The sequence below is a fragment of the Sphaeramia orbicularis genome, chromosome 12 (genome assembly GCF_902148855.1).
Source record: "Sphaeramia orbicularis chromosome 12, fSphaOr1.1, whole genome shotgun sequence".
NCBI lineage: Eukaryota > Metazoa > Chordata > Actinopteri > Kurtiformes > Apogonidae > Sphaeramia > Sphaeramia orbicularis.
Window position 1 is genome coordinate 70,127,269 of NC_043968.1, and position 27,340 is coordinate 70,154,608.

Genomic DNA, 27,340 nt, shown 5'->3' on the forward strand with positions numbered 1-27,340 from the left:
AGCAAAACCACTGAAGAAAATGAACACAAGCACATACTCACAGCAGCTTTTATGACACTGAAACAGACGCAGATTCACAGCAGCTCATTTACCTGAAATAATGTCACAGGGGTTGAATTGTTAACCTTAAACTGCAGCTTTTCCAGCTGTACATACTTCACATACAGTATATACAGATTGGGTCTTAATACAGAGACTGACAAATGCATATGTGTGGTCATTAGAACTTTAATAAACCAACAAACCTAACATTGGCCTAGGGCGCAGGTGTCAAACATGTGGCCTGGGGGCTAAAACTGACCCGCCAAAGGTTCCAATCTGGCCCGCGGGATGAATTTGCAAAGTGCAAGTTAGGGCATCAAACTCAAAAATAATATCATAATAACCTATAGATACTGACAACACCATTTTTTTCCTCTTTGATTTAGTGCAAAAAACATTAAATTATGAAAATGTTTACATTAACAAACTATCCTTTAACAATAAAATGTGAATAATCTGAAATGTCTGAAGTAAATTAAGTGCAATTTTAACAATATTCTGCCTGTTACTGAATGTTTTGTGCCTTTGTAGGTCGGATCTGTAATGCTTATTTATAAATGATAAGTTGAGGCAGAATATTAACCCTTTCATGCATAGTGGACAGATATTCTACAGCTGTTCTCTTGTATATTCATGGGTTTTATTGTTTTAGTTCCATATCAGCCAACACAGTGGACACTTATGCATCCTCCCAAACACTGCAGTTCATACAATTATTGTAACTTTGCTGCTCATGACAAACCTGATCTGCAGTAACATGTTTGAGTGTAAATCAGCTGCTAATTGTTATTGCACTGTAATTAACAGTTTTCCGAAACAACTTTTTTTTTTTTTTTGCATATCCTCCTGAGACCCAGCAATGCATTTTGTCCTCTGTAGGGGACAGTTTGACAGTTTTACTTAAAAAATGCTGTGCATTACAAAGGACATTCCATTAAAAAAATCAATCAATAAATAAAAATTATTTTAAAAATGTATCTGAAAAAACTGTTGCATTATGCAGTTTCCACACTGTAAGCCCAGAATTTGTATTTACTAAAATCCTTTAATTACAATGCACTTAAATGATTTAAGTTTTATGATGTTACTATAAAATGTTAAGTATATTCTACTAATTTGTAGACATAGTTGAAAGTACAAAAAAGTTTAAGTTGAATGGAATTAAATCACAAAGTTTTAGTCATGACCACACCTTTTTATCTTTACATTGCATTGTGGGTATTGGGCATGCTATTGAAAATGTGTTATTTTTCTGTGCAGGGGTTCAGCGGGGTTGTGGTGTTAGTGTTAATTTGGATTTAATGTGTGTATGGCAGTGTTTATTGGCCTTTTTGTGTTTGTTTTTGTATTTTTGTAGAGCTGCACCATGAGTCAGAGCCAGAGGAAGAACAGTGGCTTTCCTGTTCATATAAAACTGTTTCTGTGCAATGAAAATCTAAATGTCTTGTCAAAGTAAAAGCACTTCCTGTACTGGCAAATGACAATGAGATAATTTCCATTAATGCTATAATATATTAAGTTGAATAATTTCATAACAAGTCTGGTCAGGAATAAGATTATGAGTTTGTTTAACTTAAAAAAAGTTGTTTAATCAATGATAAATTAATCTGGCTGCAATCGAGAAAATTAGTCAGTGTAACCTAAAATGCTGAGTTGAATGGTTGGATAGTGGGGTTGATTTTACAACAGATTTAAAGTACAAATAACTTGTCTTTTAGTGTTTTCCACTAAATAGCTTAAGTTCAATACTTTTAGCATTAAAGTTGAACCTACTTAAACCAATTGATTAGTCGATCCTTTGTCAAATCATTTTAGTGCAATCACTTGCCTCAAATTTTTTGAGTAAACTCTACTTATCCGGGCTTACAGTGCAATCAAGACAATTTTTTAATGTAAAAAAGCTAAAACAGTCAAATTCCTTGGTCTCAGGAGGATATTATCTCCATGAAATGAGTAATAACTAATATTAGAGTATGATAAAATGTGAGAAAACATTAGCAATTTAGCAATCAGTGGCATTAAAAATGTTTTTATTTCATAGTTTTCACACAGTATATCACTTTCTGATGATGAGTTTTAACCCTTTCATGCATAGTGGTCACGCCAGTGGACAGGTATTCTACGGCTGTTCTCTTACCTGTTCATGGGTTTTGTTGTTTTAGTTCCATATCAGCCAACACAGTGTTCACTTATGCATCATCTCATACACTGACATTCATACAATTACTGTAACTTTGCTGTTCTTGATAAGGCAAATTTATTCGTAGAGTACAATTCATACACGTGCTTTACAAAATGGAAAAGAGACAGGTTAAAAACACACAATTACAATTAAAACATTATCAATAAACATAAATAATAATCAATTAAAATTAAATTAAAGAGAAGAGTGCAGATAGAACTCTTACAGTTGTTATATAAACCTGATAAACCTGATCTGCAGTAACATGTTGAGTCTAAATCAAGTTTTAGTTGTTATTAGACTTTAATTAAACATTTTCTTCAACAAAAAGTTGTTTTTTTTTTTTTGCATATTATCTCCATGAAGTGAGTAATAACTAGTATTAGAGTATGATCAAATGTGAGCAAACATTAGATTAACTGCATTAAAAACTGTTTTTATTTCATAGTTTTCACACAGTTTATCATTTTCTGTTATTGCATTTTAAACACATTTCTTTGCTTCAAAAAATTTAATTGATGGTGTCCAGGCTAGTGGACATTTTTGTAACTCTATAAAAAATAGACTCATAAAAAAAATTTCAACCACATTGTGTTGTTTTTTTTTTTTTTCATGTCTAAAGAGGAATAAAAATACTCAGGAAAAAAATGTTGACTAAGGTTTTCATAATTCATGCATGAAAGGGTTAAATACATGTTTGTTTGCTTCAAAAATTAAACGCATGGTGTCCAGCTGAGTGGACATTTTTGTGACTCCATAAAAAATAGGTTCATAAAAAAAAATCATTTGCGTTGTTTTTTTCATGCCTAAACACTCAAGAAGAAATATTGACTAAGGTTTGCATAATTCATGCATGAAATGGTTAATAAAATTCTAATCGCATTTTTTAACAAATTTCATTTTTTTTCAGGTTATTCGCATCCTTTTTGTTTGGATAGTTTGTACATGTAAATATTGGCATAATTGAATGTTATTTTTTGCACTAAAACAATTTGGAGTTGTCATTATTTATTGGTTATCATGCTATTGTTGTCCTGGTCTAGCCCACTTCAGATTAACCCTTTCATGCATGAATTACAAGAACCTGAATCAAGATTTTTTTTTTTTTTTTTTTGAGTTATTTTATTCCTCTTTAGGCACTAAAAAAATCAATGCGTTTTTTTTTTTTTTTTTTTTTTTATTAAGCTATTTTTCGTGGAGTTGAAAAAATGTCCACTAAGCTAGACACCATGCGTTTAATTTTTGAAGCAAAAAAACATGTATTTACTGATATACTGTGTGAAAACTATGAAATAAAAACATTTTAATGCTGCTAATCTGATGTATTCTAGCAATTTAACATACTCTAATACTAGTCATTATTCACTTAATGGAGAAAATATGCAAAAAAAAAACCCCAAAAAACTTTTTTGTTAATTACAGTCTAACAGCAATAACAAGGAACTGATTTACTCTCAAACATGTTAGATCAGGTTTATCAAGAACAGCAAAGTTACAGTAACGTTATGAATTGTAGTGTATGGGATGATGCATAAACGTCCAATATGTTGGCTGATATAAAACTAAAACAACAAAATCCATGAATATAGAAGAGAACAGCTGTAGAATAACTGTCCACTGTAGTGACCACTATGCATGAAAGGGTTAAATTGGGCTGAATGTGGCCCCTGAAAGAAAATGAGTTTGACACCCCTGCTCTAAAACATTGAGAAAATTTTGGAGTTGGCATTATTTATATGTTATTATGTTATTATTTTACTGATTCGGCCCACTTCAGATCAAATTTAGCTGAATGTGACCCCTGAACTTAAATGAGTTTGACACCCCTGGCCTAGGGCTTTTGCACAGTACTGTATATTTTTCGCCACCCTTTGTTTGCATCAAAGTCCATATTTAATCATATTCACAAAATTAGATGAAAACATTGAACCCCCCTGTATTTCTGTCAGTTAACAAATGTATAAATGAATCAACATGTCAGTGATATCAATCTCTATTGGGTTTTGAAATATCCCAAATCCTCTAGAAAAAGGGGTTTGTACATTAAACAGCTTGACATAGCGAACATACTGGTATGCCTCGTAAATTCATCTGACTATAAATGATTTCTGGGTTAAATATTATCTTCCCCGGAGACAAAACAAAATGAGTTTATCACCATAGGATATTGTTTGTCATTTTTCATGTCATGTATCCAGCTGGAAAGCAAATTGGGATTCGGTTTCTCTTTTTTGTCTGATCAACCGATAGTGAAAGCTTTGATGTCACCACTTTGCCAATTTGATTTAGGACTGGGCCGACACTAAACAATGACTCTTACACAGATAGGCCGCGTATAAAAAGAACGTTAAGTGTTTCGATTATGTATTTATCGTCAGTAATCGGAAGCTTGTATGTATAGCAAATGTTTGTTATAGGATAAAAGCACAGTAACAGATTCAGTCCCTTAATGCGCTGACATGATCATGTAGTGGGACTCAGTGTAGTTCAGTACAGTACATGGCTTCCAGCAGGATGTACACAGTGTGAAAAGATTTTGGCTGTAATCTTATCAACAAAGCAGCTCACAGGCAAAATATTAACCCATAAAGACCCAAACATCCACCGACGACCAAAAGCATCTACTGATCTAAACTGTGTGATATCTGATGATCCATTAATCCTGTCAGTCCATGTAAATAATTGGTGTAAAATGCAGTTTGTCATCTTTTCATGGTCATCAGATATGACTCATTTGGACGTTCAGAGGCTCAAACACCGTCATCTTCTACAACATTTATTCACCAGCAAAACCCATGAAGTTTGATCAATGACACACTTGTTTAGATGTTCAGTTAATGATATTTTGCAGAAAAAAGTTTTTTCAGTCTTCTCTGTTTCTGATATAATAACCGTCAACTTTAATCTGAGCTTTTATGGACAGCTACATGATCGGTAAATTAACCTTTTCATGCATGAATTATGAGAACCTTAGTTGAGATTTTTGTCCTGAGTGTTTTTATTCTTTTTTAGGCATGAAAAAAACAATATGATCGCAGTTTTTTTTTTTTTTTTTTTTTTTTTTTTTAATTCTCTTTATTGAGTTTTTTCATATAGTAACAAAGACGTGTTCATATACAGTCATTGTGCTCAAAGCAAAAAAAAATGAGAATGTAAAACAAAAAACACGCAAACAACAGTAAACAATGAACATCAAAAACCAAACTGAGGACATCATATATCGCCAATCCTAAGTTGTTTACACATTTGCATTATTAAAATAATCAATGAAAGGTTGCCATGTTAAGTGGAATGCATTTAATTTCCCTTTTAATGAAAATTGAATTTTTTCCAGTTGTAAGTGTTTCATTACTTCTCTCATTAAGGCTGAATAGGTGGGAGGAGTTTTTTGTTTCCAATTTAATAGGATTAATCTTCACGCTAGCAACACCATAAAACATATCATATTGTTTTGGTTGTTGGAAAGTTCTACAGCAGCCGGCTTCACACCAAACAAAGCAAAAACCGGATCTGGTTTAAGTTGTTTTTTTAAGATTTCGGATAAAGTCTGAAATATCTTGGTCCAGTATATTTTGACACAAGGACAGTTCCAAAACATATGTGCAAGTGAGGCCGGCCCCTGTTTACATCTGTCACAGGAGGGGTTTACCGAGGGAAACATCTTTGATAGTTTCAGCTTTGATAAATGAAGTCTGTGCAGAATCTTGAATTGCAAAAGACCATGTCTGATGCATGTTTTTGGTTTTTTTAATGAACCTATTCTTCATGGGGTTACAAAAATGTCCACTTAGCTGGACACCGTGAATTAAATTTTTTAAAGTAAATAATAATAATAATAATGGATTGGATTTATATAGCGCCTTTCTAGACACCCAAAGCGGTTTACATTATTGACCCATTATTCATTCGCTCTCACATTCTCCCTCTGGTGGTGGTAAAGTACATTTGTAGCCACAGCTGCCCTGGGGTAGACTGACAGAAGCGTAAAGAAACGTATTTAAAACCCATCATCAGAAAGCGATACACTGACTAAACTACATGAAACAACATTTTTTTAACGCTGTTACTCTGATGTTTTCTCATATTCTAATACTAGTTCTTACTCACTTCATGCAGATAATATGCAAAAAAAAAAAAAAAAAAACTTTTTGTTTAAGAAAGCTGCTAATTACAGTCTTATAACAATTAGAAATTGATGGACACTAAAACATGTTACCGCAGATCAGGTTCATCTAGAACAGCAAAGCTACAGTAATGGTATGAATGTCAGCGTATTGAATGGTGCATAAGTGTCCACTGTGTTGGCTCATATGGAACTAAACAACAAAACCCATGAATACGCAAGAGAACAGCTGTAGGATAGCTGTCCACTGTAGTGACCACTGTGCATGAAAGGGTTAATATCACTGACATGTGGATTCATTTATACATTTGTTAACTGACAGAAATACAGGGGGGTTCAATGTTTTCAGCGGTCATCTAATTTTGTAAATATGATTAAACAAATGCAAACAAAGGGTGGCGAAAAATATACAGTACTGTGCAAAAGCCCTAGGCCAGGGGTGTCAAACTCAATTTATTTCAGGGGCCACATTCAGCTAAATTTGATCTGAAGTGGGCCGAACCAGTAAAATAATAACATAATAACTTATAAATAATGTCAACTCCAAAATTTTCTCTATGTTTTAGAGCAGGGGCGTCAAACTCATTTTCTTTCAGGGACCACATTCAGCCCAATTTAATCTGAAGTGGGCCAGACCAGTACAACAATAGCATGATAACCAATAAATAATGACAACTCCAAATTGTTTTAGCGCAAAAAATAACATTTATGCAATTATGCCAGTATTTACATGTACAAACTATCCAAACAAAAAGGATGCCAATAACCTGAAAAAAAAGAAATTTGTTAAGAAATGTGATTAAAATTTTATTAAATAAAGGAAAATACCATACCCCCCCCAAAAAAAAAAACAATCACAGAGGATAATATTCTAACAAGTGGTGCCACGCACAACAAACCCCACCCCTCGCACGTATTTTGTCCATTATAAGTAAATGGGAAGATTTTCAAAAATCAAAAAAAAATTTAACTTTGACCTACTTTTGCCAAAATGCAATGACGTCTATTCTGGATCACTAGAAATCTATAAACCCAATTTGGTATGAACTGAACCAATAGTTTTGCTGCAAAAGTAGTTGTTTTCCATTGGACATCTGCGCAAAACTTTACTGATATTTACTTAATGTCGAAAAAACAGAAGTGCGTAATGGCGGTTTTTCCATTAAATCACAAATGCGATGATTTGTTTATTTATTACTGTGAGGTGACACGAGAAATCATTCCATAAACAATGAGCATAAATATTGTGTTGATTTACAGATATATTTATTATCCTACTATAATGGATGTTTCTGTGTCCGGCGTGTGTGTGTCCGACACATGTGTCCGATCGATGTCCCGATGTTGCAGCACAGGAGGGCGTACAGGTGCAATGCGGCTGTTGCGCTACGGGAGGGCGCTATCGTACAATGGCACCACAGGTACAATGCCGCTAGTTATATATTACCCCTCTATCTTGTACTATATTAAAAAATGATTGGGTTTCCTGATGTGTCCACACATACCGCAACAATTTTCTTCTTCTTCTTCGCTTGTTGAAACGTCTGTCAACATCCGCTTTTTAAATTCATCTGACTCTAGTTGCAAAAAAAGGTCTTTCTATTGCAGTTTTGTGTGATATACCGTTTGCGGTACACCCAATAAACCACCTCTTGCCAGCGCAAAAACTTTAAATCGAAAAATGTGAATTTGACAAAATTGTAATTTTTCCATTAGGTAAATTTTTATATGCAAGTTATATTTGCGCAGTTTGAGGGCCAATGGAAATGCGACTAGTGTTAACAAACAAACAAACTAAAAAAAACAAAAAACAATATCCCTTGCCTCCCCTTTGGGGGGCAGGGTAATAAGTAGTGATAAATCACATCAGAAAAATTAAATACAGAGAAAAAATCCTTTGGGAATGACCACAAAAGTCTTTATGGGTTAAAATATACTGCCAAGAGTTTCTAAGTTTGGATCACTTTTAAAGGGTCACAAGGAACTAACCTCTGACTTTTACCAGTCATACATCTTTAATATTTATGGAGATTGTGCAGGAATTACCTGGAGGGGGAAAAGAGAATGAAAGTGTAAAAAGCACTGTGGGAAACTGTCAAGAAATGTATGACAGAGCAAGATATTTTACCGCCAAATAATAGAATGGCTTTTTAGTCCTTCTTTTGGGGGGTGGGCTTGAGGATCTACCCATAGGGATGGGCCAGAGCGGGAGGAGAAGGCGCTGCCGTTGCATCCTAGAAGTGGTTCAGGATGATGGACGATACACTTCGACCTAAACATCGCATTAATCCTCCAGCCCAATGCGACTCCCCCAAGGACGCCGCAGCAGCAGCAGCAATTTCTCCCCCCACCGCGAGCTCAGGGCACAAGACAGACAGGTTTAGAAGAGGACACACCAGTTGCGAAGCACAGGGAGCCAGACTGGCTGGTGATGCTCCAGGAAATGCAGAAGAGAGAGAGAGGGCGAGAGACACAGAGGAGCCCAGTGGAGCGAGAAGTGCATGACAGGGAGGCATTATGGGTAACAGAGAGGGAGGTGAGTGCACAGGGAGGAAGGAAGGACGCTGTAGTAGAGCTGTTGGAAAGAAAAAGCAGGACCAGAAAGAGGATTCACAGAGGATAAGGAGTGACAGACTGGTGGTCAGTGGTCAGTGCCCCCCCCCCCCACATGGTCTAAAATACAACACGATGCTGAGTCAGGCAGCGTTGTTCGGTTGGTAATGTCATTAGTCGGCTGAAGTGTAAAACTTTCCCCATATTTTATCTCTATTTATCTCACCCGATCCCATAGATACACACATTTTCACATTAGCATTAAAGAATGTGTTGAGTCAACTTATTTACTCAAAGTAACTATCTTCTCAATAAAGTAAAAGTGTTTTATTTTCTTATTTTTGAAGTAATATATATTACCTGTGAAAAAATTCAGATTATTACTTAAACTTTGTTTTTAAAGGTGCTATACAAATAAAGTTATTATTATTTAAGCTATACCGTATGATGTGGCATTTTTACACTTTTCTTTTGTCATCTTAAAATGCTCCTAATAAGCACATGTCAAACTAATATGTAAAAAAAATCCACCAGGTATTGAAACTCAAAAATGTTTAATTCTCATATATTTCTGATAAAAGTCTGACCAATCATTTTAGTCGGTCCGAATGAAATAATTGGCCGAACCTGGCTGAGCCTCCTGTCAATCATCCATTACTGCCGTCCAGCAGCTGATCCATTATCACCGTCTCCGCATCCGATATGTGTCCCTCTGAATCTGACGCTTCACTTGCTGCTTTTCCTGTCACTGACCACAGTCTACTGTCTAAGGATGTGAATGGACAGAACTCAAATGCACATGTGGAAGGAAAAAAACAGATTTATTAACAGAAACAACAACTAAGGGGAACAAACAGGAGTCCGACGAATGAAGGATGGAGATAAAAGTCCGGAAGTCTGGTGTACTGGACTAAACAGGTCTGCACAAAGGTCAGCTTTTATGACCGTGGGACTCATACACGTACATGTACATGGTGTCACACAGTGTAGGATTATGTAGGATGATAAATGTATGGACTATGAAACCTCAAATGTACACGGAAAAATTCGCGGAGGCCATCATTCACAGTGTACGCGCCCGTCGGCTGGGCATCTCATCTCCGTGGTGCGGTGAAGACCCTAACCCAGCGCTGCACAGACCAGACCCTTAAATACAGGGTCTACTGATGGAACAGGAGCCGTGGGCCCGCGGCAGGTGGATGATGCATCTGATTACTGAGGGAGGGGTATGCGGACACACCGAAGCGGACCGAACCTCCACGTCTGCTTCCATCGCACATCAGGTGAGAGGAGGAGAGGGGAGGAGGAGCCTCAGAGCTCAGGCAGAGGGAAGTGGGCGGGGCTTTGGAGGGAGGCGGGTTGTTCATGTTCAAACTTTTACTAAGTGCTGTGAGAAATGCCACATCGGTACAGTAGGTATAGCTTTAATGTAAGAAGTGTGATGTGTTTGTTATATATCAATTGAGGCGAAGACACACCAACACAATTTTCGGCAGTCGAACGTCGTCTGGCAGCCTGGCAAGGTCGGTGACATGAGTCTGGTTGGCGTGTTCCGTGTGATCAGCGGTCGTTAATGCCGTCACCAGCTGATTCATCATATGTAATTGGCCACTACCCGTCGTTCGGTCGGGAAAATCTGATTGGTGGAGGGATAGCCCTTGACTAGTGATGAATGAGAAGTTTCCAGTGAATACAGCTATGCCAAGGTACTTCACACTATTGCTGTCTACTATAATAGACCATTCACTGCTCATATCGTATCTGAATGAGTGCCAGTCAGTGTTGCCTATGGACTTCATTCATTCCGTGAAGTGAACACTGTTAGCATTGTTAGCATAGTGCGATTTCTCCTTAGTTTTTGCCCGCAGCATCTTTCTTCTTCCACAAGAAGAAGCCCGAGAGCTGACAACGCCAGTATCTTCTTATTACTAGCCATCCATTCAACAAGTACAACAACAGCAACCCTTCTTGGCTACTCAACACTCTCTGCTGACAACAATGACTGACGACAGCGAGCTCTGTGTTTTGGTCCAGAAAGATGTTCCATCATTTTCCGGTTTTACATCTTGTGCAAGCACAGAACATACGCTCAAGTCGGTAGTCGATTTGGTGTGTTCTTCGCACTTTTTTGACCGCGTCGGGGAGACTGGAGCTGACCGATCAATTGGGCTACTTTTCTGGCGGCGATCGGCAGTTGGGTTGGTGTTGGTGCCTTTATAGGTCAGTTAGCATAGTTTTTAGCGGGGACACAGCAACAGCAAAAAACCCTCCATTGTTTGTTTTTATGTGGTGTCAGAAATTACACTAAAGATGAGTTCTTTAGTGTAACGTAACATAGTCATAATGTAATGCAGTAACATTCATAAGCATCACTATTACCACCTTTTCCAGTCAGTGACATGCGGTCATCAGGGGAGGGGGGTCATCATGAAAAACAAAAAAGTAATCATGATATAAAATAAATCTGAATATTTGTCCATTCAGCTGTTATAAATGTATTTTCTGTATGATTATTATCGTATCTTTTTTTATTTATGTATTTATTTGTTTTATTTTTTTAAGTAAAAATCACTGGATTTCCTCTATACTTGGGTTTGTTCAGAATGAGTATGAATTGTAAAGAATACCTGGAGGGTGCAACGTTCTTTCTAGGTCAAATATGTTCCTAAGTTTGTATCTGTTTGAAGAAAACTGATGAGATATGAAACATTACCAGTAGTCTACATGCATGCTGTTAAAGCTATACCTACCGATGTGGCATTTCTCACAGCACTTAGTAAAAGTTTGAACATGAACAATCCGCCTCTCTCCAAAGCCCCGCCCCCTTCCCTCTGCCTGAGCTCTGAGGCTCCTCCTCCTCTCTCCTCCTCTCATCTGATGCGCGATGGAAAGGGAGGAGGAAGCAGAGGTGGAGGTCCGGTCCGTTTTGGTGTGTCCGCGGACCCCTCCCTCAGTAATCAGATGCATCATCCACCTGCCGCGGGCCCGCGGCTCCTGTTCCATCAGTAGACCTGGTCTGTACAGTACTGGGTCAGTATTCTTCACTGCAGTGCCCAGGGGATGGGTGCGCGCACTGTGAACACGCGGCCTCCGCGAATTTTCCGTGGACATTTGAGGTTTCATAGTCCATACAATTATCATCCTACATCATCTTACATGTGTGACACCATGTACATGTACCTGTATGAGTCCCACCGTCATAAAAGCTGAGCTTTATGCAGACCTGTTCAGTCCAGCACAGCTGACTTCCGGACTTTTATCTCCATCCTTCATTCATCAGACTTCCGTTTGTGCCCCTCAGTTGTTGTTTCTGTTCATAAATCCGTTTTTTCCCTTCCACATGTGCATGTCAGTTCTATCCAAACACATCCTAGACAGTAGAATGTGGTCAGTGACAGGAGAAGCAGCGCCAGTGAAGCGTCAGATTCAGAGGAACACATATCGGATGTGAGACGGCGATAATGGATTGGATGCTGGACGGCAGTAATGGATGATTGACAGGAGGCTCAGTCAGGTTCGGCCAATTATTTTATTCGGACCGACTAAAATGATTGGTCAGACTTTTATCAGAAATATATGAGAATTAAACATTTTTGAGTTTCAATACCTGGTGGATTTCTTTTACATTTTAGTTTGACACACACTTATTAGGAGCATTTTAAGATGACGAAAGAAAAGTGTAAAAATGCCACATCATACGGTATAGCTTTAATTGAATGAATAACATCCTCTTTTGTGTTCTTATAATTGTAAATCTTTTTTTTTGTTACTTTTCCGGTTAATATTGTTGATTTTCTTTTTGTTACATTTTTGTTGATTTTCTTGTTTGTTTGGTTAATTTTATTGCCTTTTGTTCTTTTTTTGATTAATTTCTGTCAGTAGTTTTAGTTTTTTGATGTTTGGTTTTTTTTTTTTGTTTTTTTTTTTAGTTTTTGTTGGTTATATAGTCAAGTTTCCATGACTTTCTAATTAGTCTGGTTCAATTTGGTGCCTTTTTTATGAATGTTTATTCATTTTGCTGATTATAGTTCTATATTTTTGTTAATTTTGCTATTCATAATGTTAATTTAAGAGTCTGTGGGCATATGATGCTCTGACCCAGTGATTTCATCAGAGCTCAACTCTTGAACATTTTTATTGTTTCTAATGCATCAGATTCCTGGTCTACATCACAGGTGTCAAACATGCGGCCCGGGGGCCAAAACCGGCCCGCCAAAGGTTCCAATCTGGCCCGCGAGATGAATTTACAAATTGCAAAATGCAAAAAACTACCCTGAAGATATTAACAGTCAAGGGTATCAAACTCAAAAATAATAGCATAATAACCTAGAAATAATGACTCCAAATTTTCTTCTTGGTTTAATGTGAAAAAATTAATGACATTATGCCTCTAAATAATGGCAACACCAATTTTTCTCTTTGATTTATTGCAAAGAATATTAAATTCTGATATCCTTTAACAAAAAAATGTCAATAACCTGAACAAATATGAACAACCTGGAATGTCGAAAGAAAAATAAGTGCAATTTTAACAATATTCTGCCTGTTTTGTGCCTTGGTAGATCTGATCTGTAATGCACATGTAGAAATCATAAATTGAGGCATAATATTGATAAAATTGCATCTATTTTTCTTCAGAAATTTCAGTTTTTTTCCAGTTATTCACATCTATTTTTGTTTTGGATAGAAATAGTTTCATCATTTAATGTTATTTTTTGCACTAAAAAATTTGGAGTTGTCATTATTTATAGGTTGTTATGCTATTATTTTACTGGTTCCGGCCCACTGGAGATCAAATTGGGCTGAATGTGGCCCCTGAAAGAAAATGAGTTTGACACCCCTGGTCTACATATTCACTTGTCTAATATATCCACCCACTGACAGGTCTCACTGGAAAGAGATCATTAACCCTTTCATGCATGAATTATGAGAACCTTAGTCAATATTTTTTTCTTCAGTGTTTTTATTCCTATTTAGGCATGAAAAAAAACAATGCAAATGAATTTTTTTTTTTTTTTATGAACCTATTTTTCATGGAGTTCCAAAAATGCCCACTCAGCTGGACATCATAATTTTTGAAGCAAAGAAACATGTATATAAAACTCATCATCAGAAAGTGATATACTGTGTGAAAACTATGAAATAAAAACATTTTTAATGCAGCTAATCTGATGTTTTGTCACATTTTATCATACTCTAATATTAGTTATTACTCATTTCATGGAGATAATATCCTCCTGAGACCCAGGAAATTGACAATTTTATCTTTTTTATATTAAAAACTTGTCTTGATTGGAAACTGCATAATGCAACAGTTTTTTTTTTTTTTTCAGATACATTTTTAAAATAATTTTTATTTATTTATTTAATTTTTAATGGAATGTCCTTTGCAATGGACAGCCTTTTAGTTAAACTATCAAACTTTTGTCCCCTATAGAGGACAAAATGCATTGCTGGGTCTCAGGAGGATATGCAAAAAAAAAAAAAAAAAACAAAAAACCTTTTTGTTTAAGAAAACTGTTAATTACAGTCTAATAACAATTAGCAATTGATTTACACTCAAACATGTTACTGCAGATCAGGTTTATCAAGACCAGCAAAGTTACAGAAATGGTCTGAATGTCAGTGTATTATGGGATGATGCATAAGTGTCCACTGTGTTGGCTGATATGAAACTAAAACAACAAAATCCATGAATATACAAGAGAACAGCTGGAGAACAACTGTCCACTGGAGTGACCACTGTGCATGAAAGGGTTAGCATTAACATATAACATGTTGCGCACTAATACCCCTCGGCCAGAATGGACAGACCCTTTCAGCCGTTTGGCCAAGGGTTAGAAACCACTCATTTTGTTGGATATTTTAGTCGGTTTTTGTTCATTTTTGTTTTTACAAATGTGATCTTTCTTATTTTTTATATTTTTATTTAGTTGCTATATTTATTTGTTGCTTCTAAAAGTGAAAGTTCTGCATCAAAACCTTACAAGATCCTGCATGAACTAGGTCTCTGTGGGACTACCTTGATCCGGTTCAGCTGTCTTTCTCCCTGTTGTTTTGTCCAATCATGTTACGAGCTCTCCATTGTGAGAATGGACAACAGCCAATCACGTTATGAGATGACAATGGACCCAGCCACTCACAGCTGGTTAATCCATTGTGAAACTGGATGACTATGGACTATTGTTCCCCAGCTTTAGCGCAATAGGTCAGCGCATTTGGCTGTTAACAAAAAGGTTGGTGATTCGAGCCCATCCAGAGACAAGGAGATATTGACATTTAAGGATAGGAAAGTCCCAGAGCCTCTACCAGTGTGATCAATACAGTTCAACCTCCTCTAGAAAACATCAACATGTAGTTACAATCAACAACAAAGAGTTGGAAACATAGATGACCTGACAAGTGATAACCACATTTGATTAAGATGGATGAGTCTGTATTAACAACAATATTGGTGTCAATATCAGGGTTCGGAAATGGAAATAATGATATTAAGGGAATGATAAGATTATTTTTGCTCTTAATATGATTAATTCAGCATCTGTGGGTATATGATAATCTGACCCAGTGATTTCAGATCCCTACTCTTGAACATTTTTATTGTTTCTAACTCATCAGATTTATGATCTGCCTGTTCACTTTTTGTCTAATATATCCACCCACTGACAGGTTTCATTAGAATGAGATCATTAATATTAAACTAAACTGCATCTGTATGCCGATGACACAATCATCTGTGTATCCATGCCCTCTGCAGCACAGGCCGTAGAACTCCAGGCTGCCTTTCAAGTGTTGCACAGACCTCTGAAGGGCCTAAAATTGGTTTTAAATACCCAGAAAACAAAGCTTATGATTTTATCAAAAGCTTGCTTGCAAAACTTTGACAATCTCAGAATTTTTACATCTGATGGTATATTGATTGAAAGGGTGTCTTCCTATAAGTACTTGGGAATATGGACTGATGAACAGCTCTCTACAGCTGTTACCTTGGCCAGGTCTGCCTTGCAAAAGAGATTTCTAATCTCAGTGGGACTTCCTGGTTAAAATAGAGGTAAAATAAAATAAAAATAAATAAAACCACTCATTTTGTTGGACATTTTGGTCAGTTTGTGTTAATTTTTGTCCATTTTGTTCATTGTGTCAACATATTTTTTTGAAATGTGATCATATTCTTTCAGATTTGTTGTAGTTGTTATATTTTTATTTAGTTGCCATATTTATTTGTTGCTGCTAAAAGTGAAAGTTCTGCATCAAAATGTTTCAAGATCCTGCATGAAGTAAGTCTCTGTGGCGTAATAGGTCAGCGCATTCGGCTGTTAACCGAAAGGTTGGTGGTTCGAGCCCACCCAGGGACGAGGAAACCCTATCTCTAAAGAAAGAGAAAGTCTTTAATATTCCAGATGCTCTGTCCATGAGATCAGTAGTGTTTAATCTACTGTAGAAAATGTCAACACTTGGTTACAGTCAACAAAAAAAGAGTTAAAAACAAAGATGACCTGACGAATGGCAACTACGTTTGATTGAGTAACTTTTATTAACAACGCTATTGGTGTTAACATCAGGGTTCTGAAATGGAAATAATCATATTAAGGGAATGATTAGATTATTTTGCTGTTAATTTGATTAATTCAGCATCTGTGGGTATATGATGATCTGACCCAGTCATTTCAGATCCCTACTCTTGAACATTTTTATTGTTTCTAATGCATCAGATTCATGGTCTACACTTTTTGTCTAATATATCCACCCACTGACAAGTTTCATTAGAATGAGATCATTAACATTAAACTAAACTGCATCTGTATGCCGATGACACAATCATCTTTGTATCCATGCCCTCTGCAGCACAGGCTGTAGAAGAACTCCAAGCTGCCTTTCAAGTGTTGCAAAGACCTCTGAAGGGCCTAAAATTGTTTTTTAAATGCCCAAAAAACAAAGTTTATGATTTTATCAAAAGCTTGCTTGCAAAACTTTGACAATGTAAGAATTTTTACATCTGATGGTATATTGATTGAAAGGGTGTCTTCCTATAAGTACTTGGGAATATGGACTGATGAACAGCTCTCCACAGCTGTTACCTTGGCCAGGTCTGCCTTGCAAAAGAGATTTCTAATCTCAATGGGACTTCCTGGTTAAAATAGAGGTAAAATAAAATAAAAATAAATAAAACCACTCATTTTGTTGGACATTTTGGTCAGTTTGTGTTAATTTTTGTCCATTTTGTTCATTGTGTCAACATATTTTTTTGAAATGTGATCATATTCTTTCAGATTTGTTGTAGTTGTTATATTTTTATTTAGTTGCCATATTTATTTGTTGCTGCTAAAAGTGAAAGTTCTGCATCAAAATGTTTCAAGATCCTGCATGAGGTAAGTCTCTGTGGCGTAATAGGTCAGCGCATTCGGCTGTTAACCGAAAGGTTGGTGGTTCGAGCCCACCCAGGGACGAGGAAACACTATCTCTAAAGAAAGAGTAAGTCTTTAATATTCCAGATGCTCTGTCCATGAGATCAGTAGTGTTTAATCTACTGTAGAAAATGTCAACACTTGGTTACAGTCAACAAAAAAAGAGTTAAAAACAAAGATGACCTGACGAATGGCAACTACGTTTGATTGATTAACAACGCTATTGGTGTTAACATCAGGGTTCTGAAATGGAAATAATCATATTAAGGGAATGATTAGATTATTTTGCTGTTAATTTGATTAATTCAGCATCTGTGGGTATATGATGATCTGACCCAGTCATTTCAGATCCCTACTCTTGAACATTTTTATTGTTTCTAACACATCAGTGTAAAGCCTCAGATCAGCTGAAATACTCAGTTTATTTAAATCCAGGTTAAAGACCCACCTGTTCTCAGCTGCATTTGAGTACAGTTTTTATTCATCCTTTCAGATCTGCATAGTTTCTTTTAAGCTTAAAGTTTTTATCTGTTTAATCTGTTTATCTGTTTAATCTGTTTATCTGTTTTATCCAGTTATCTGTTTTTGTTTTGTTTTTTTTCTCATGCCTTTACTCTTCATTGCTTCCCTGCTGTAATGTTTTTAATGTTTTATGTAAAGCACTTTGAATTGTCTTGTACATGAACTGTGCTATATAAATAAACCTGCCTTGCCTTGCCTGCATCAGATTCATGGTCTACATGTTCACTTGTCTAATATATCCACCCACTGACAGATCTCATTAGAACGAGATCATTAACATTAAAACCAGTCATTTTGTTGGAAATTTTGGTCAGTTTTTGTTAATTTTGGTCCATTTTGTTCATTGTGTCGACATATTGTTGGAAATGTGATTGTATTCTTTCATATTTTATGCGTTATATTTTTATTTAGTTGCTGCTAAAAGTGAAAGTTCTGCATCAAAATGTTTCAAGATCCTACATGAAGTAAGTCTCTGTGGCGTAATAGGTCAGCGCATTCGGCTGTTAACCGAAAGGTTGGTGGTTCAAGCCCACCCAGAGACGAGGAAATGTTGTCTATAAAGACAAGATCTTTAATATCCCATAGGATCAACAGTATTTAATCTACTGCAGAAAACATCAACACTTGGTTACAATCAACCAAAAAGAGCCGAAAACAAAGATGACCTGACTAACAGTAACTATATTTGATTAATAAGACGGGTGAGTTTTACACCTAAGGATTTTCTCAATCTAAAGAAATGTTTTATCTGGTATAGATTAAAAAAATCAGGCTTTGAACAGTTTTGATTGTGCTGTGTGTGGTGTGCTCCAATAATCTCAACACAGCCCACCACACACATAACGATTCTGTTCCACCACCGACCAAAAATCTAGTCCTCCATGCCACAAATCTCACGTGATCAAATGTGATATCTAACAAAAACAAAGAAGAAGAAACATAGCATGACTTGGGAGCAGAGATGAATTTTCACAGGTTCAGATCCATTTTGTCGATAGTGTCAACATATTTTTTGAAATATGCTTGTATTCTTTCATATTTGTTATATGTGTTATACAGTGATCCCTTATTTTTCGCGGTTAATGGGGACCGGCGCCCCCCGCGAAAATTGAAAATCCGCGAACTGGAGCCGGAGCCCCCCGAGCCTATCCTAGACCTAGGTACATGTATGTATGTATCTATAAATAGTATATAAATACTGCAAATGTAATAATTATGAAATAAATGAGATATATATATATAAAAGAAAACAATGATTAGTACATGTATACACGCATATATATTGATCGGATACATGTACATGTACGTACTGTAAAACAACTGAAAGAAAAGAATGTAGAAAGGAAACAAAACACACACGTGCATACGTACTAACAGCTGACACGTACTCTCTCCTCTCTTCATTCGTGACGCTTATCCATCGTATACGTGCACACGAACACACGCACATCTACTCCCAGCTCTCTTTTCCTCTCATACGCACAAGAAACCAATCAGTTCTCTCTCTCTCTCACTCTTTGGTCTCGAGCATCAACACACACAAACACACGTACATGCATGAACTGACATTTCTACATTCTCTCTCTCTCTCTCTCTCTCTCTCTCTCTCTGGCAGCTGCGGCCTCTCGTCTGCTGTGGGGTGGATTTTCGCGGAATTTCCGCGATTTTTTCTTGATTTTTTATTTTTTGATGAATATTTCTGAAAAATCCGCGAATAACTAAAACCGCGGAACTTAAAGCGCGAATTGGCAAGGGATCACTGTATTTGTTTTCATTTGTCGCTGCTAAAAGTGAAAGTTCTGCATCAAAATGTTTCAAGATGCTGTATGAAGTAAGTCTCTGTGGCGTAATAGGTCAGTGCATTCGGCTGTTAACCGAAAGGTTGGTGGTTCAAGTCCCCCCAGAGACGAGGAAACACTATCTCTAAAGAAAGAGGAAGTCTTTCATATTCCAGAGGCTCTGCCCATGGAATCAATGAAGTTTAATGAACTGTAGAAAACATCAACAAAAAAAGTTGAAAACAACAATGACCTGACAAATAGTAACTAATAATATTGTAACATGAAGGTTCGTTGGTGGTTAATAGTTCATTCTTTATAAAATGAGACTGCAGGATGGAGACGGATTTCTTCTTACAACAGCGCTTTACTTTTCATGTGCCGTAACTGCTACAACAACACTTCCTGAAACATCATCTCACAAAGCTGAACCAGCCAATCAGGAACTAACAGTACCTAGATCGGTAAATGTAAGTGTTTTAGAAAAGGCACTTTCAACAGGTTATTTTAGCTGCTTATATAGTACAAATGACAATAATTAAATGTGTATATGTGTAAATAATAATTCCGCAACATAAATGTAAATAGTTATTTGTGTAAACACTGTCAATATATTTTTTTTAACAAATACCTGAATTAACTTATTCCCTGTAATTTACTCCATTGTTAAACCTTACATTCCTTCAACATAAATTATTTTAACTTCTGAGCCTTACAATATGGATGATTTTTTATTAACAATGCTATTAGTGTTAAGATCAGGGTTCCAAAATTGAAATAATGATATTAAGGGAGTGATAAGATTATTTTTGTATTAATTTGATTAATTAAGCATTTGTGGACATATGATGATCTGATCGAGTGATGTCATCAGATCTCTACTCTTGAAAATTTTTGCCTTTTCTAACTCACCAACTCCATTAACAGTCATGAACACCACCACATACGTCACTGTTACCAGTGTAGAAGAAACATGGCATTATTTAAGAAACATTATTTAATTGACTGACAGTTAGACATTATTGGCAACACAGACTTCTCTTTTACTTCTATTTTTATACCTTCTGTTCTTGGACTTGTAAAGTTTCATGCATGAATAACGAGAATATTAATGATTTTTTTCCCCTAATTGTTTATATTCCTCTTTAGATATGATAAAATAAGAAACATTTTATGAACCTATTTTTTCATGGAGTTACAAAAATATCCACTCAGTTGGACACAACGCGTTTAATTTTAGAAGCGAAGAAACATGTATTTACTGAAATACTGCGTGAAAACTTTGAAATAAAATCATGTTTAATGCTGCTAATCTGATGTTTTCTCACATTTTAACATACCTGCATGGAGATAGTATGCTAAAAAAATAATTTTTTGTTTAAAAAATACAAAACAGTAATTAATAACAATTAGCAATTTTTTAAACTCAAACATGTTACTGCAGATTAGGTTTATCTAGAACAGCAAATTTACAGTAATGGTATGAATTACAGTGTATGGAATGATGCATAAGTGTCCACTGTGTTGGCCGATGGAAATAAAAAAACCCAAAAACCATAAATATGCGAGAGACCAGCTTTGAGCAGCTGTCCACTGTAGTGATCAGTATGCATGAAAGGGTTAAATTTGCTCAAGTATCATTATTCAACATGCACAGGATATATTCTTGTCAGTAATGCATTCATTTGTAAAACTTTACGGCAGGGGTGTCAATCATGCGGCCCGGGGGTCCGACCCGCGGGATGAATTTGCAAAGCGCATTTAAGATATTAGCAATCAAGGATGTCGAACTTGTTTTAGTTGAGGTTCCACATACAGAACAATGTGATCTCAACTAAAAGAATAGCATAATAACCTATAAATAATGACTCCAAATTTTCTTAGTCTAATGTGAAAAACATAATATTACATTACACCTGTAAATAATGAACTCCAAATGTTTCTCTTAGTTTTAGTGTAAAAACTTACATTAAATTATGAAAATATTAACATTTACAAACTATCCTTTAACAATAAAATGTGAAAAACCTGAACTTTTGAAAGTGAAATTTTAACATTACTCTTCCTGTTATTAAATATGTTGTGCCTTTTGTAGATCCGATCTGTAACATACATGTATAAATGGTAAGTTGAGGTGTAATATTGTTAAAATGGCACTTATTTTTCTCAAGAAATTTCAGTTTTTTTCAGGTTATTCACATCATTTTGTTTGGATAGTTTCTAAATTTACATATTTTCATGATTTAATTCTGATTGCAGTAAAACAAAAAAAGAAAAATTTGGAGTCGTCATTATTTACAGGTTATTATGCTACTGTTTCACTGGTCCGGCCCACTTGAGATCGATTTGGGTTTAATGTGATCCCTGAAATAAAATGAGTTTGACACCCCTGCTTTATGGTTTCAGCTAATCTTCTGCAGGATCTTTTCAACATATTACTGCATTTTTCGCAGACTTGTAATAGTAGAGTGGGTATTATTTTTGACATCCCTGTGTTATTCTGACAAAACAGAAATTTCCCAAATCTGAATGAAACACTTTTTCAATGGCAAAAAATGAGCTGCTTATTGACCTGTACATAATGGCCAAAGTAAAAGTGAAAATCATCTATCATGTGTGATTCTTGGTAGAGAGCATGTGCTTTTGGATGCTATATAATGATTTATAATGCATAGACTATGTTTAAAACGGAAATAATGAATCCTAGAACTCTGCAGAGGGTCACTGACATACTCTTCATTGTAAACAGCCACACTCTGAAGAGTTTACTCTTCCCTTTAAATTTGTTTGCACAGCCCCTCCTAGAGGCTAATGAAATACCTAGAGGCTCGAGCATTTATTACTTTCCTCTCATATCAAGGAGACCGAAGAGATCAATTATTCAATCAAGTCAAACTGTAGCCAAACAGTAGGCTGTAGTGTGTGGGAAGACGGTTGTGTGTTGTACTTTACCTCTGAAGCTTAAGGGGAGTTTTTGCACAAGGGGCTCCGGAGAGAAAAGGAAACGCAGGATACTGAAAAAGACGTCATTTCAAATGGTCGATGCTTTCTACGTTCAAGTAACGTGGGAATAAATTAACATCACTTTAACCCTTTCATGCATACTGGTCACTACAGTGGATAGTTATTCTCCAGCTGTTCTCTTAAATATTCATGGATTTTATTGTTTTAGTTCCATATCAGCCAACACAGTAGACACTTATACATCATCCCATACACTGACGTTCATACCATTAGTGTAACTTTACTGTTCTTGATAAACCTGATTTGCAGTGACATGTTTGAGTGTTGAAGGGGTGGGATTAAATAAATTATACTTCCTCTCACTCCTTTTCGAATGTGCAAATGAAGTCATGTATATGTACAGGGTGGGGAAGCAAAATTTACAATGAACATTTAGTTGTTTTTTCTCAGCAGGCACTACGTCAATTGTTTTGAAACCAAACATTTATTGATGTCATAATCATACCTAACACTATTATCCATACCTTTTCAGAAACTTTTGCCCATATGAGTAATCAGGAAAGCAAACATCAAAGAGTGTGTGATTTGCTGAATGCACTCGTCACACCAAAGGAGATTTCAAAAATAGTTGGAGTGTCCATAAAGACTGTTTAGAATGTAAAGAAGAGAATGACTATGAGCAAAACTATTACGAGAAAGTCTGGAAGATACTATTAAAGAAGAATGGGAGAAGTTGTCACCCAAATATTTGAGGAACACTTGCGCAAGTTTCAGGAAGCGTGTGAAGGCAGTTATTGAGAAAGAAGGAGGACACATAGAATAAAAACATTTTCTATTATGTCAGTTTTCTTGTGGCAAATAAATTCTCATGACTTTCAATAAACTAACTGGTCATACACTGTCTTTCAATCCCTGCCTCAAAATATTGTAAATTTTGCTTCCCCACCCTGTATAAGTTTTGTTTTTGTTTTTTTTTTTGTTTTCTTCCATGACCTCTTACTACCTGTTTTATTTCTAAGGACTAAGTAAGATTACTTTGTCTTGTTGCATATTCAAAACAAACAAAACTAAACAAAAAAATGAAAATCAATTGCTTGTTACTGTTACTAAACTGCAATTAACTGTTTGTTTTTTTTACAAAAAGTTGGGTTTTTTTTGCATATTATTTCCATGAAGTGAGTAATGACTTGTATTAGAGCAGTGGTTCTTAACCTGGGTTCGATCGAACCCTAGGGGTTCGGTGAGTCAGTCTCAGGGGTTCGGCGGAGGTCAAGACACACACTCGACTCATTAGTCGGGTGTGTGTGTCGGGCTAGGTCCGTGTATGTAAACAAACGGCTTCGGAGACTCTTTCTCTGATTGACATCCAATACACGCGGTGTATTGTTGCTTATAGCACTACAACACATCCGGAAGTGTTTATAATCTCTTCCACTCGTCTGACGATGAATTATTTGAGTATTTTCCACATCGTTGTTATGACTTTTGCTACTTCCTGTTAACCACGGAGGCAGCCATGTGTAGCGTTTGTTTACATTTTTCGGTCACCACACTGGTCAGTTACAATCATGAGATGACCGACGCACCATCGCGGATGGAGAAATCGTATTAGGCAAAAGCCGAGCTAGTGCCGTAATAAAACAACGATCACAAAAATACTGAAGGAGTATAATGAGAACTTTTTTTTTTTTTTGATACACTACATGCAATTATCTTTTTTTTATGTCAAAATTGCGTGGTTCGGAAAGTTCGGAGCGAGATGAAACGAAAACCGGGTTGACCTGACGGCCTACACATACATATACACAACAGCAGAAGTCCCACTGATTTGCAGTAAATATTCATTATTATTGTAGCCTGATGGAAATTAGGTGATGGGTGTGTGTTAAAATGTTAAAAATGATAAATATCATAAATACAATAAGTTCATTATTGGAATACATAAGGTTAAAAATTAAAACCATTTCAGTGTGGTTGTATGAAAAAAGGTCATGTCTTTGTGAAAAGGTATGTAATTTGTTGTGAGTTCATGCACTGTATTGGTTTTGTTCTTTGAACACAGTGATGTTAATGCACGGTTCATTTTGTGCACCAGTAAAACATATACCTGTGTCTTGAATTTGAAAAAAATCATATCGTATTTTTTAATAAAGAAGGTTTCGGTGAATGCGCATATGAAACTGGTGGGGTTCAGTACCGCCAACAAGGTTAAGAACCACTGTATTAGAGTATGTTAAAATGTGACAAAACAGCAGATTAGCAGCATTAAAAAGGTTTTTATTTCATAGTTTTCACATGATATATCAGTAAATCCATATTTCTTTGCTTCAAAAATTAAATGCATGTTGTCAAGCTGACATTTTTTTAACTCCATAAAAAATAGGTTCATAAGAAAATGTTCAGTCACATTGTTTTTTTCATGCCTAAAGAGGAATAAAAACACTTAGGAAATAAATGTTGATTAAGGTTCTCATAATTCGTGCATGAAAGGGTTAAAATAAAATCTGTTTTCTCGTACATGTGTGCTTTTAAAGACAATTTTATGTGTTTTGCTCCAACCCAAACCTTTGTGTGTGTGAGCTTTACCCATGTGGTGACAACTCACACATACTTCTACGGTGAAGTGTGCTTTGCCATTGTGTTTCAGCAAGTTTTTGTTTGTAAGTCTTTTCTTCGAGTAGGTGAAAAACACAATAAAACAAGAGCACGGGGGAATCAGGAACTCAGCACCGGTTCATCAAAATGACCAGGGACCAATTTACCTTCCAATTCAGCTCGCGAGCCACAGGTGTTTTAACTCTTCTGAGGCCACAAAATAACACGAACCTGCCCCCATCCACTCCTCACTCCAGCCACTATTTGAAGAGATTAAGGGCTGTTTTTTTTTCCACACCTGAAAGTCAGAACCAAGGATCAGACATCATGTTTTGATTTAGTTTTCCTCCTGCACTGCAGTTTAGACAGAGCCAAGTAGACAACTTAAACTAGACACTGAGCCACGAATACACCGATCACGATCTGATTTCTGGAATTATCAGATTATTCAAGTGATCATATCTAACAGTGTTTTATCAGATAACAGCAGTAATCTGGTTATGAGAAATCAGATTAACACACCTGGATTTCTCCCTAATACTCTGATGTCTTCATGCATGTATACAGGTTAATCTGATTCATTCTTTTACATCTGCACATGTATAAATGCAATTAAAATCGTAGAAAACACATGTGACAATAACAGGAAGTTTGAGTCTACCGTCACTATGTACGTACTAGGCCTGTAACGGTACACAAAATTTTCAGTTCGGTACGTTTACGGTTTTGAAAGCCACGGTTCGTTTTTTTTTTTTTTTTTTTTTTTTCGGTTCGGAGAAAGAAAGAAAGAAAACCCTTCAAAATGTCTTTAATATATTTATGAATTTTTGAAAAATTTTCCTCCAATTTTTGGACACAATAGAATATAGAATAACAGGAATATAATTCTGCTGCTATAAATCAAATAGGAAATAAAATTAATTATTAATATTACTAAATGTATTTTAAACATTAGTATTGCACTTTTCTCTGACAGGTAGTTTTGAACAAACAACAAAAATCTAATCACAGTTCTGTCAGTTCACAATCTGCAGAAAAATAACAAAAAAATTCCACATGAAGTTCAACATTAACAAGAGGACAAACGTATTCTCTTTAAATAAACTGAAGAGCAACTTTGACAACAAAAAATTAACCAAATTATTTATTTTATTTTATTTTTATTTTTTATTTTGAACATGCAAAGAAAATAAAACAAAACAAAGCAAATTAAGACATAAACAAAAGAACTTTTAAATGGACAGAATCTATCTTCAAGCACATACAAGTCTGAATTTTGCATGCTTGAAAAGGAGTAGGAAGAAGTATAAACTTATTCAATCCTACCCCTCAGTCCTTTTACACCTTTTTTATTAACTTTGTACAGCAATTAACCTATACTATTGCCCTAATTTTAGCATTGTACCACAACAATCCATAATACAGTAACTGAATTATCCACAACATTATGTTCGTGTCAGTATGGTCATACAAACAGACTCAACAAATCAAACATTTTCTTCAATAATTACAGCAGATTTAACAGTACAATATCATACACAAACAGATAGGGATGTAGGACAGAGAACAAACTGTTTAGGCCACTTTGTGTACGTGCAGGGTGCGATTTGTTGGGGGGGATATTTTAGGTTTTTTTTTTTTGTTTTTTTTTGGTCGGAGCTGGGGGGGGGTGGGGGTCCAAAACTAACGTAACTAATCCTGGCGTGAAACAAAAGTGAAACTTTATATACTTTCAATGTCCAACTCCGGGTTCTATTCCTCTGTTATACAGTGTGTGTGTGAGAGAGAGAGAGACAATTAGACAGACAGAGCTAGAGTAAGTGTTTTAGAACTACCGTAGGTCATGGGCGGCAAACAACGTCCATCTTATCAGCGTCTCTTTCCCTGTTGTTGTCTTTCACCGGGACCTGAACTGATCCCAAACAGGATTGTACTGATGGTGGAGGGTCTTCAGTCTCTTCCTTCCAGGTTGACATCATATTTGTTGGGTTTTTTTTACCTTATATCAGCTGTTATCTCATGTCAATGTGCACGTCCTTCAATATGTCCGTGTGAAACTTGCGCAGATTTAAAGTTCCGCATCAAACAACGTCTTTCATTCCTTTTTCTTTTTGTCAACATACTGTGCCGTTTCGGTACAGCTGTGTACCGAACCGAACAGGTGTGTACCGAAACG

At 36.0% G+C, this 27,340-nt stretch overlaps 1 long non-coding RNA gene and 4 other non-coding genes across 5 annotated transcripts in view; all 5 read left to right on the plus strand.

Annotated features, from left to right (window-relative positions):
- LOC115429260 (uncharacterized) overlaps positions 1-27,340 on the plus strand; it is a 957,019-nt gene that overhangs the window by 659,905 nt on the left and 269,774 nt on the right. The gene's annotated exons all lie outside the window — the stretch shown is intronic.
- On the plus strand, positions 16,182-16,255 carry trnan-guu (transfer RNA asparagine (anticodon GUU)). Its single transcript has one exon. It is a non-coding gene; the product is annotated as a tRNA-Asn (tRNA).
- trnan-guu (transfer RNA asparagine (anticodon GUU)) lies at positions 17,274-17,347 on the plus strand. Its single transcript has one exon. It is a non-coding gene; the product is annotated as a tRNA-Asn (tRNA).
- trnan-guu (transfer RNA asparagine (anticodon GUU)) lies at positions 18,296-18,369 on the plus strand. Its single transcript has one exon. It is a non-coding gene; the product is annotated as a tRNA-Asn (tRNA).
- On the plus strand, positions 19,663-19,736 carry trnan-guu (transfer RNA asparagine (anticodon GUU)). The gene has a single exon. It is a non-coding gene; the product is annotated as a tRNA-Asn (tRNA).